We start from the raw sequence: 9,794 nt of genomic DNA on the forward strand, positions 1-9,794 counted from the left end.
CAGAATACTTTAGCCTTTAAAAGTCCCAGGTCTTTATTGTTATGTTTGGAAATTGTTATTTTGGACTTATTCTTCTTACCAAATGGACATTTTCTTAATTGTATAGGAAAAGAAGAGAAAAAAGTGAGGTATTATAGATGCACTGTCATAAATAACAAAAGTATGAAAAATCAGAAATATGTTAGCTTTAGAAAGGAATGTGTAGTTAGAAGAAAATAATACTGAATTTTAGATTTAAGAAAAGCTATATTCTTTTTAAAAGAATGATTTCATTTTCAGTAAGTTTTTGAGAGTTTACAGAAGATAGTGCTTCAAACGCATATCCAAGTCAATTAGGCTTAAATACACAAAGATCAGTCCATTGTTTAATCATTAAAAAGTAAATTTTAGCATTTTTTAAAATTTATTATTATAAAATAAAACAACAAATCTTTTCAGCGCCTCCAACTCTCGGTATTTTTAAATATAAAAGCAAATGCAACAGAAGCAAACGCAAAATTGCTCGCTGCTCTATTGATCTCTCCTTTTTTGACTTAGAAAGTTAGCCAGTATTCTTGCCTCCAGGATTAAAAATCCAGTGCGTAGTTCATTATTTAGATACTCTTTAACGTTCCGTCGATAGCTCAGTTGGCAGAGCGGTGGACTGTAGTAGTTAAAAGACAGTAATCCATAGGTCGCTGGTTCGACTCCGGCTCGACGGAAGTAACATTTTTATTCGAGAGAGCGTCACTTTTATTAGAATGAAGTAAACTCATTTACCCCTTCTTAATCATCATTAACCGATATAATCTAACTACTTATTTGAAAAATAAATATCATTAATGAAAATATTTCACTTGCCGAAAGTATTTTCTTTTTCATCAAAATTTTGTTTCATATTAGTAAAAAAACCAATGTGAACACTCCATGACTTCCTTGTATGCCTATTAAATTATATATATATTTTTTTCTCTTAAACTTATTTCCTTGAATTATTCTCAGTTATCCCTGAATCTCTATTCCTATACACAAATATAAAATTTTCTATTCGTATAAAGCAAATATAAAATTAAAATTTAAAATTTAATTACGAAATTTTAATTGCAAAGAAATAAAAATAAAAATAATTATTATTACTGCGAACTAATTTACAATATCATTTAAATTCTAAGAGAATATGTAAATTAATTGCACTTATCTAAAACCATGAAAAAATATATTATTCCAAAAAATTAAATATAGATATACAGATATTTCATGAAATTTATTACTTATGAATTTCAATTTTAGGTCTTTGTGAAAAATTAGTTGTAAATTTCTTACTTTTATGTCTTTACTGATAATTTTTCAGCCGCTTAATGACCGTAAATGCTAGGCGTGTTTATATTTTGTTTTTAAAAAATCGTTTTGTAATTATGAAATATAATATATTTTAAAATTTCAATTAGCTTTATACGAATGAGAGAATATTTGTTAAATTACATATATATGTTGCGGTGAAACACCGAAATCTGGAGAATGTCGACTTTCACCGGTGAATGTCAACATTCACATAGTCGCTTGGTATATGTCCGAAATATTTTCCAAATACTCTTATTTCTGGCTTACACCGGTCAATGTCGACGTTCACCATGTACTAATGGTGAATGTTGAACATATAAGAATATTATATTTCCTTCTCCGTAATTCATTCGCGAAAAAACGCACTTGAGACTCAGAATAAGAACTTAAGAATATAAGAACTTAAAACATACAGTACATTCAAAATGAGAAAGGAAAATAATAGAAGTTATAAACTTACCAAATTATGTGATTCAAATCTTATTTATTGCAACAACTTAAACTATTATGACACTTTGAATTGCACAAGAGGCCCTTGCTCTTACAACTGCATTTATTTGTGGAACGCTTTTGGAATGGCAGAGTGTACATATACTCCTCTCTTTTCGACCTACACCAGAGCATATCTGTGATTGTCGACATACACAGGTGAGGGTCCGAATGTACAAGAATGTAAAGAAATATTCGATCTTTCACCGACGTATTTGGTGAATGTTGACATTCTCCGTTGAAAGACGACATTCTCCAATTTCGGTCTTTCACGGTAACATATATATATTGTAGAGACGTTAGGCTTTTTTTTTGGGGGGGGTGAGGCCAGAGAGATGAAAAATTAGCAACGCCTTCAACGGGAATCGAACCACGGATCTCTGGAATACCGGCCCAGTGTGCAGAACCACTACACCACGAAGGCACGCTAGGAAAGTGGGAGAAATACTTTATAATGTATGTACTTTCGTATATATATTATGAGGTACTTGTTGTTAAGCTATTATCTACATTTGTTGATTGCAATAAAAATAAGAGAATATGTAAATTAATTGCACTTAATCGTTTTTTAGTTATGCGAGATACCTAAGCACATACGTAAGTGCAGACGTCACGAAATAAATCCACTTTTAATCCATTTTGCAGAATTAAGGTTCCTTTATTCTAAAACGGACAGCAAATGGAACGGACTGCAAACCTTTATCCTATCCATATGTACAGACAAAACAAAAAAAAAAAAAAAAAAAAAAAAAAAAACTCAAAATGAATTCGGGAACTGTCCAAATTATTATTTCCATTAAAATCTGACTACCGAAATTTTTTGAGATTACAGTACTTCCTTTACTTCGTACAAGTAAAGTAAATATAGAAAAGAGTTTCAGCAGATAGCATAAGAAAAGTATTTTTACTGTACTCTTCAATTTCGTTTGTCAGAAATATGACTTGAGTAATTCTAAATATGTCTTATATTTATATTTTGTATAGAGGTAAAACAAAAATACAATAAGGCATAAAAAACAATAGCTTCTAAAATTTGGACATGTTAGTTCCTGTTAAAAAATAGAATTTAAGAGAGTTAAATTTAAATTTTTTCAAATAAATAAATATTTATTTCACGGTATTTTAATAATATCTTTATCCTATACTTTGCAAAAGTATACATAGCATTTTAAAAATAATATTTAGCATTTTTTTTTTCAAAAATTTAAATGTAATCACAAGAGTGTCGACAAAATAGCTGTCGACAAACGTTTTGGGACACTGAAAATGTTTCTAAAAGTATGAAAATTATTGAACTTGAAAAACACTGAAAACTTAAAAAACATTTTGTAGTTAGTGGGTCCATTCTCTTTCTTTTATTGCATATTTTAATCGGTTTGAAGTGAATTTACTTACTTATATGTTTTACAACTTCCTCACTAATATTATTTTGTTCCATCACTAAATTAAATTTCAATTTTTCGTGTACTGTTGTCTTCTTATTTGTATTCTTCGTTCTTGCCAAACATGTTCAATGAGATTAATATCGAGAGAAGAGAAAGGCTGTTGATTACTTCAGTGGAATTGCAAAGCAGATAACAGGAGCTCATTTAAAGCGGTATGTTTAGGAGTTTCGTACACGTACAATTTAAAATTATTTCCAAAAATCATATGTTGACTGATGTTCTCGTTTGAAATATTAAAACATTTTAAGGAACCCGTTTTAGAATTTCAGTACAGTCTACTGTATCTAATCCTGCTTAAGAAATGCATTTTCATAGAAATACGCTTTTACTACCATGCTTTATAGTCAGTCTTTTGCATTTAATACTTCATTTTTTCTTCGTTGCAATAAAATGCAACTATCTGAAGCAAAAATATTAAATTTGCTCTTGTCTACAAAAATGACTTAATCTGAATGCGACAAAGGTTTATTTGTCATTGATTTTTCTAATAAGAGTCTAATTTTTTTTTTTTTAATTGGCCTTGTTTTTCTTAACTCCTAAATTTTTTTACTAGCGGAGTGATCAGGATATACTGAGATAATCTTCTCACAGTTTTAGAAGAAACTCATATTTTATGAATTTCTGCAAATAATTCAGTAGCGTTAATCGTAGATTTCTTGAAAAATTTTTTAAAACCACTCTTTCCGGATAAGCTTCTACGAAGACCATTTCTTTTCTTATTTATGCCTCAGTTTTAACTTTTTAATCACTTTGTAATATTAAAAACAGCAGAATGTGAAATTTTCACTATTTTAGCAATTTCTCTAACAGATTTATTATTTTGGAATTAAAAATAGCTACACCTTTAACTTCAGGTAATTTTTTACTAGGATCCGTGTCATGATTTCACAGAATGTTCTAAATTGGAATATATCTGCAGAACAAATTGCGAAGCATAAAAATTAAATGATTTTCAAATTGTGGCCATAATTTAAAAGCAAAAAGAGTGCGAGGAATCTTTTTCAAGCTTTGTTTTTCTTAAATATAATAAGGGTTCAAAGATATTTGTCAATTATTTCATGCACTGATGATTACTTTTTTACTTTTTTAAAGTTTTTAAATCATTTTTTAATCAAAATTATGCATAGTTATTGAAAGAACAAGATGAAGATAGTATTTAAAACCGACAGCGAGAAAATATTCTAATTTAATCCTCTTACTTCTTTTAACGATATGATCTGACTCGCCTCAGCACTTTTGAAAGCCATTGCATATATTTATAACTTTAATGAAATATTTAATATTATTTATTTGTAACTGACGTTAAGTACTTAGCCAAATTTATTTATTTGTTTATATATCCAAGTATTTAAGACTATTACCAAATACTGATTGTATTTGATGTTATTAACTTGATGAACATGTTCTAGTTTAAAAATCAAAAGCTGTTTCAGCTTACATACCGTGCACTCTGACAATTAACACACATCTCTAATTTCTAACTGTATTTTTTTATTTTTTATGCATATTCTCCGTACAACGCGTACCCTTTTCTTTACGAACAAACCTGAAATATACATGTGAAATGCTGTTACCTTTTGAAGACATTCATTCAAAGATTCTCCGGGATTTCAAACAATGGTATTGGAATCAATCAATTAGTGTTGAGAAATAGTGTCTGAATCCGCTTAAAAATGCAGGTTCTGTTATAGTTTTGTTAAGAAGAAAGAAAAACCTTTTTACATTTCCTTGTTTGCAGAGACTGTTGAATAACTTGTAATGATGTCTTAACTGAAAGCAAGTAATATAAAAAAAAATATTTTTGAAGTCAATTCCTACATAGGTCAACAAAGATAATTTTTTAAAATACCAATAATAATAATAATAAATTTAAAAATACAAAATTTTTTTTTAAAATTTTAATATGGGAAAAAACTATATTAACATCAAGTGTCATCCACTACAAGTTTAAAAAAAATGTATTTGAACTTGAGTGGATGGATAAAAAGTATTTTATTAACGATTGAAAATTTGAACAAGATATAGGGAGAGTGTGAACTAATAGTAAGAATTTAAAAAGATCTTGTTTTAGATGTTTCTTCTTTATTTTTGCCGACATTTTGTACTTACTCATCATATACAAAACACTAAAAGGAAAACAAATATTTAACTGCTATTTCGTGAGTACTATAATACACTGTGTATTTCTTATTTCTGATTGTTTAAAAAAAAACTGATAGGCTAGAATGCCTAATTTTACATTTTCTGCGTACATGCTTCTACAGGAACGGCATTCCGTCTGGCGCTGTCGTGTGTGGAGGCTTGCTCAGAATTATGTCTGAGAATTCGGAAGTTCTTACGTTCATGGCGATTCATCTTTATTGAATATGGATATTTCAGTTCATGATCTTGTTCCTAATACATCTTCTACTCTCTTGGGTTCTGATGAATTTGCTAGACTGAAGGCTCAAATCAGGCAGTTAGAAAAGACTGAAGCTAGTCTGTAAGGCGTTATCTCTATGCAAACAATAGCCCAATCTTCGATCAAAACCACGAAGCAAATTAAGATTGATATTCCGAAAGTTTCCCTCCCTACCAGAACAAATTTAATGTTTTTTCGAACGATGATTGTGATGTTACTTAAGATGTAAACAAGTGGTGCAGCCTCAGCCATGGATATTCCACCCATAATGGTGAACTCCTTCCCTCTAAATCATTCGAAATTTCTGGAAAAAAAAAAAAAAAATTGGCCCAAAATACGACTGTCAAATTTATAGAAAAACACAGTGGAGAGTACGTCAAGATCTTGTCCCACTATGAAAATGACCATAGGATATTAAGTACTTTCTTGAAGGATAACCGAAATGAGCACTATGTGATAAATGCAAGACCATTTAGTCACAATTAGAATAGCACACGGAAAGTAATACTTCCAGGATAGTAAACGCCCTCACTGAACATCAGTAAAGCCATTCAATTGATTAAAAGACATACAAAGGCTCCCATGCTTCTATATTTTGACCCACGTCGTAAGGAATGACATGACTGATACTTTCGTGTACTTCTCGATCTTGGTCGAAAATTATATTTCGAAGAATCTGGTGCCGCAGTGTCATAACTGCCGGAAGTGGCATCCTTTTTCGGAAAACTGCTATTTCGAGTCAAAATGCGTGACATGCTCTCTGTCTCATAATTGTTCGCACCAGCGGTGGTTCAAAACTCCTAAATGTGTCAACTGTGTAGGCCCTCACCCAGCCAATTACAGAGGTCATTCTAAATTTCCAAAAATAGTCTCAACATCAAAAAAGAGAAAACTTAGTCAAACCTAGAGTGTATTTTGCTCAAGCATTAACAAATTCGGGCATAAATCAAAATTCTAATATTGAACAGGATTCTACGCATTCGGCTAAGGCTGCACATACTAAAATTAATCGATGAAAACGTTCTACTTAAATGTTTGCCATAGCAGTAATAAAAACATAATGATTTTAAAAATTGTTAATACTTTTAAATTTGTTAAGGAAGTGAACGTATTTTCGGAAAAATACTATAGCCAAACAAATTTCTATCTATAAAAACAGCAAAGCAACTTAGCTCTGCTACTGAAACGATAGATAAAATTTATATTTTCAACTTAATCATTTCCGAAATAGCTGAACAAGGTCAAAAATAGACTGTTTAAGCTTAGTACTGTGTAGCTACTCAACTCACTTTGTTTTTTTATCTGTAACTATCCCCCAAATTACCTTAGTTTTGCTAGCAATTTATGCATAATCTCTTTGCTGTTATTTTTCTTTATATTATCTTCCCTCTTTCCCATATTTTTCGACTAACCCTTTCGAAAAGTGTGGTCCTGAAAAAATTCCTTCCTCCCTTTTCCCATTACCTGAATAGCTTAACTTACCTGAATCCCATATACAAAGTTTCAACGTTCTGCGGCTAACCCTTTTTGAGTTATACGAGATACATACGTACGGACGCCATGAAAAAAATCCATTTTGCATTACATTTAGTTAAACTTACCCTTCGGCCTAATTTCTATCTCTCATGATTCTCCTGACGTGCACATGATCAGTAGCCACACTGCCTACTCTTCTTCTACCCGGCTCCCAATTCTAAAAATGATATTTTGAGTTTCAATCACTGACGATGCTATGCACCTCGCCATTTCACTATTCGAACCCATTATTATAATTTCACTATGTTATTTATTGCTTTATTGTTATCCACGTTGCTTTTTTTAAGCCCTCTTAACCTCTCGACTTCTTTTACCCACATTCTCTACATCGGTTTATTTATTTACGAACTTTTGCGCTGGATTTCTTCAAGATAACATTTTTCTTCTTATGCTCACCAGAAAACGTTATTTATACTTTTCTACATTAGCTTGACACAGGATAAGGCTACAAAGCCTTAATCCGATGTAGAGAATGTGGGTAAAAGAAGCCAAATAGCTTGACACAGGATAAGGCCTGCATCAATGACTCCCAATTCACCTGACCCTGTACTGGAAGCAGAAACACAACGGTCAACTACAGCGGTTCACAAAAATAACTGGATACTTTGAATTTTTGTATTCTTTAATGAACATAAAAACTAAAATAAATTAAAACAAAAAAGATTACATATAAATTCAACATTTATTTATAGTAAATACATTTTCGAAAAGATGAAAATGAAATTCAAAAATCAGTATCGCAAAAATCAGTATCTCGCAAAAATAATCCGACACTTTTGGAGACAAAAATGACAAAAACTTGCATTGTTTTTGGTTCTGAATATCTTGTGAGATTACCTTTCACTTGATCACTTCATTTAATCTTTAGGGCACTGACTACACAATTTTTGTTTTCTATTTCTAGACTTATTTTAGGACACTCCTTTTGAATCATTGCTTTCAGGTGCTGCCGCGAAGATATGCTCTGTTTTCGAATTTGCGATTCTAGTTCTTGCTAAGTATGTTCAATAGGATTAAGATCTGGTGATTGGAGTGGTGCCTTAATTATTTTTGGACACATACATAACAACAGGCTCTAACATTGTGCGCAGTATGCTTTGGATCATTGCCTTGGTAGAATTTAAAACTAATTTTGTATATTAAGTGTTTCTACTGACGATACCAAGGTAAATCCATAATAACCATCTATAAACTCCATATTACCAACACCGGAATATGCCATAAATCCCCATACCATAACTATTCCTCCACAGTGTTTAACACTTTGTACTAAGTTTTGCTTCCGAAATTCTTTTATGGATTTTCTCCACACCAGCACTCATCCATCTGAGCCAAAGAAGTTAAACTTTCTTTCATCAGCAAACAACAATTTTTCAGTAGTCGGGTGTCTTTTGCTTCCTTGATTTTTCGAAAGCGAATCGGAGTTCTCGAATTTTTTTTTTTTTTTTTTTTTTTTAACTGACATAAAACGTTCTTCTTGCTGCTCTCCCATGATATCCTGCATTTCGCATTACTCATCTTACAGTTTATGGATTTACACATATTCCATATAATTCAGTAACTTCCGCAACAAATTTAGGAGCATTCAGTCTTGTATTCTTAATATTCCTTAGAATAAAGAATCGTTCTGATCCTGTATCTGATGGCGTTTCATTCTATCAGAAAAGTAGAATTACTTAAAATAAGTAAATACGTAATTTTTATAATAGATTTCTCTTCCTTTTTATGCAAATCAATAACTAATCTGCGGCTTCTAACGATGTTTCCTTTCGTGAATGAGCCATTGCAAGGAAACATTAAAATAACGAATATTTTCTCAAAAGAAAATTCGAATTATAAAAGCAAACGAATTTTAAATTTTTGCCTATCTTCTTTATCCAAACTAATTCCATAAAATTTCGGGTTTTTTTATTTATTTCAGACGATTTTAATTAGAAATTATGAAAATGTCCAATTAAATTTTAGTCCAAGGAGGCTTTGTCCTGAGGGACATTTCGTTTTGCGTCGAATCACTCTGATTGTCCATTTCACTTTTCAAACTGTTGCAACCAAATATTATCGCCCTGTATTATACTTAATAAAATTAAATATAATGAAGAATTTGCATAAATGCATGTATGTTTTTCGCATTATGATAAAAGAAAGGTACCTACAGCCATCCAATTTTGAATGACGTAATCCTACTGCGAATATGAGCATCTGGAAACCAGAATTTGAAGTTTAGAATTTGTTTTATTATCGATTTTATATTTTGTACAACTTTAATGCATTTTTGATTAACAAACTCAAGGATTTCAAAGCGAGCAATGGCAACGTTGTTCAGAAAAAACATATTTATTCTCTAGCGCGTGAGGCTGTGTATCGGAAATTCTAAAGATATGATCAATTTAAAATTATTTTGCAGTATTGCTCGTGAACTGAATTTTATGGTTGAAGTGAGAAAAATATGATATTTAATAAATAAAGGTAACACACAAAATGTTAAAAAACGCTCCTTTGCACGTAATTTAAAATCTGAAACCTTTCAGATTTTCCTTTTCTTTTTTGGTATTTGTTAGTTAAAAGGGGTATTTTTAGTCCATGTTTTTTAGTCTCTGAAGGAC

General features: G+C 30.9%; 1 non-coding gene across 1 annotated transcript; it reads left to right on the forward strand.

The window, feature by feature from the left end:
- The first annotated feature begins 612 nt into the window (after window positions 1-612).
- On the forward strand, window positions 613-701 carry TRNAY-GUA (transfer RNA tyrosine (anticodon GUA)). The gene is given in 2 exon segments: window positions 613-649; window positions 666-701. It is a non-coding gene; the product is annotated as a tRNA-Tyr (tRNA).
- Window positions 702-9,794: the final 9,093 nt, after the last annotated feature.

The sequence above is a fragment of the Stegodyphus dumicola genome, chromosome 3 (assembly GCF_044657685.1).
Source record: "Stegodyphus dumicola isolate Sdum_Otavi_A_Nest chromosome 3, ASM4465768v1".
Taxonomy (NCBI): domain Eukaryota; kingdom Metazoa; phylum Arthropoda; class Arachnida; order Araneae; family Eresidae; genus Stegodyphus; species Stegodyphus dumicola.